General features: G+C 28.9%; 1 protein-coding gene across 3 annotated transcripts in view; it reads right to left on the bottom strand.

Annotated features, from left to right (window-relative positions):
* Window positions 1–3,315, bottom strand: part of LOC102675637 (neuronal acetylcholine receptor subunit alpha-7-like) — a 265,300-nt gene that overhangs the window by 260,171 nt on the left and 1,814 nt on the right. The window lies entirely within an intron of this gene.

Raw genomic sequence — 3,315 nt, forward strand, 5'->3', positions numbered from 1 at the left:
CTCCTTAAGTTTATGTTTGCCCTGTGAACAGCGAGAAGGTCGGTGTTTTACCGTGTTTTACATGGATCGTAAAAAAGCGTGTCTTCAGTCCATACCGGTTATTTGCGGTAGGAAAACGATGAAACGATGAATCTAACTGGAAAATCTAACTGATAATGGAATGTTTAATATCGTTAACGTAGTCAACACTCGATCTTCGTTTCTTTGTATTTCTTGTCGGAATGTTTGTCAAGGGGTCGTTTAATTTTTTATATCTTCCATGAAAGATCGATTGGGGAGAGGGAGGGAGAGTGTATCTCGTGAAAATTGAGAATGATTTATTGTATAGAATGTATCGATAGTGAAATTGCGTTATCTTGTTGAAATTGGAGGTTGGTCTTTTAGAAATATGAAATGGTTAAATGTTGATAACATGAAAGAAAATGTATGTTATGTATTATGATATTTATTAATCTATAAGAATTAATGTGAACAAACTTTCTTGTTGAAAGATTTTAATATTAAATATTAATCGAACAAAGAAAAAAAATCTAGAATAATTATGAAGAAAAATTGAAAATATGGGGTTAAAAAACTCGAAAAAAGAAACATAAGGAAAGAAATTAAAAAGAAAAATAAATCTGTATCTTTTTGATAAAAGATTTTAATATTAATATTAATATAAATTTAATATTAATTAATTAAATGATGAAAAAATATTTAAAATAATTAATTAGTTAATATAAAGTGTTAAAAAGAAAATATTAAAAATATTCGAAAAAAAAAGATATAATCAAGAAATATGGAGTGAAAAAATTCAAAGAATAAAAAATTCAAAAGATGAAAAAATGAATTTATTATTAGCTTTTATTATTAAATTCATTATTTTATATTTTAGATATATTTTATAAAACGAAAGTAATAAAAAAGAATAATGAACTTAAATCATATTTCTTTTATTTTTTAATTTTATCTATTTTTTTCAGAAACTGTAGTATCTCGCAACCGAGACATTCTCAATTTATACCATAAGTATAAAACCAAGAAATTTATATTTCTATACCTATTTGTTAAGAAAGTTTTTTTGTCAGTGTCAAAGGTCGAATTCTAATGGTCATAGTATCACTATAATTGGTTTGTTTAGCATTCGATTGAGCAACTCATGTTTCGTATATAGGTATGCATATATATATATATATACGTATCTAATACGTATACGTATGTATACACAATATATAGTATATAGTATATGCATTGTATATGATCCATATAGGATGAATTTGAAACCTTGTTAGGAAATTTACAAATACGGTTGCAAATCAAAATTTCATAAATATAGATTTTTCTTTCAGAAGAGAAAAAATTCTTTATTTTCGTTCCTTTTGTTACGTCTATTTATATTTTAAAATTTAAAAATTTGTAAATATTTGTCTATCAAAATTCTTTTAGCATAATAAAATAGTATTATTAAGAAAATTTTTATCAGTGTTAATTCTTTTTATAATAATATTAAAATAACCAAAATTCTAGTGAATTTTAAGGAATATAAGTCAATTGATTTTGTTCTTCAATGTAAAATTAAAGGATTCCCAACGAAAATAACCTTTGTCAAGAATTTTTATTTTTCTCTTAAAAAGATAGAAAAATATTCTTTTGTTAAAATTACAAAATTACTTCAGATTATTACAAAATTGAGAGAGTAAGTGAAAAACAGACGTTTTCATAAATTTAAAAGAAAGTAAATCAAGAAAAATTTTATTTTTATAGGAAAAACTGTACAAAATCATATTTTTTTTTAGTATTTTTTTTGAGTACAATACAATTCAATTGTGTAAATCATTGTAGAAACATTGTAGAATGAACAAATAAAAATGGAATGAAATAATAGTAAAAAAAAAAAATGAAATTGATACACGTATCCTCAATTCTTTGAAATTTTAATATAACAGCAAAACACTAAAAAGTTTAGAATTGAACAAATAAAACAATGTTTAAAAAAGACAAAATTGATATTCACATGATTGATACGTATCTCTCAATTTTTCAAAATATAACAAAATTATTTCTATACAAAGTTATGAAACTTAATCACACGTAACGAAATTTATTCGTTATCGTTGTCATTTTCATGGCAAATCTTTCAATTAAAAAACTTCAACCAACGAAAGTCCATATCTTTCAATTCACTAATATCATTTATCACACAATCACGAGATAATTACCAATAATACGATATCAATCGATATCAAAATTTCGCTTCGAAATTTCCTGACAACATTCCAAATGAGCATCAAGGAGCAAGAATAAAATGTCCTTTCATAATTCCTCCCTCGATTTCGTTTATAATCGAGCAGGCCCGAGCACAGTGACAGGTCTCTGGTAAACCGCGTGGGCGAGTCGTACATCGGAAAATCCTTTTCTACGCCCACGCCGTGGTGATTGTACACACAACGGAGAAGGAAAAAAAGAGAGATTCAAGGAATAGAAAAAAGGGTCGGAGGAGAGAAGACGATAGATCATGGTATCCCAATTAATCAAACGTTCTGGGAAAACGAAATAAGGAAACGGTCAGGTATCGCATCAAATTAAAATCTATCTCGTTGGGCACCGATTTACCCTTTGTCCATCATCTTTTTTTTTTTTTTTTTTTTTTTTTTTTTTTTTTACGAAAAGGCAATCGTGAACCGTAGAGGAAAAAGAGAAATCAAGGAGAGATCGAGATTCGTCGAGAGGAAAAATTTAACAAAAATATCCGTCGTGTTGGGTGTGCAAATATTTATACAGAGAGGTGATTTCGTGCCGTAGTATGTACGTTCAGTCTGCGTGCTAACGAGAGTGTGGGTGCGCGCACGTCACGCAGAAAGTGCCGCGAATGACGTCAGGATGCCAACACGTTATGTACGTGGTAAAGCAACACCTTCACCCTTCCCCGGGCTCATTTGAAAATCGCTACGCGTCTTGAACACTGGCGACGATAACGAACTCGAAACCGGCCGAACGTTGAACCTCTCTGCTAATGCTCAAAGTGACACACGTTCGTTTGCGCAGACGTTCAAATAGAATTTTCGTTGACGGTATAACGTTGACACGACCCGAATGTCTAATCGAACGAGCTGTCATCTACCACGGTGTACACGAATATATGAAAGAAGAAGAAATAATTTATGTATAAATAAATAATAAATAAATAAATAATTTATGTATAATTTATGTATAAACGATTGTTACGGGATCGTTGCAGAGATACGAGTGGTTTTCCCCGATATTGAGATATATCACTGAAAATCTCCATTTTTTTTTTTTTTTTATTGTAATCAACATAGAGATTGCGGCTTC

This window comes from Apis dorsata, unplaced genomic scaffold (genome assembly GCF_000469605.1).
Source record: "Apis dorsata unplaced genomic scaffold, Apis dorsata 1.3 scaffold_88, whole genome shotgun sequence".
NCBI lineage: Eukaryota > Metazoa > Arthropoda > Insecta > Hymenoptera > Apidae > Apis > Apis dorsata.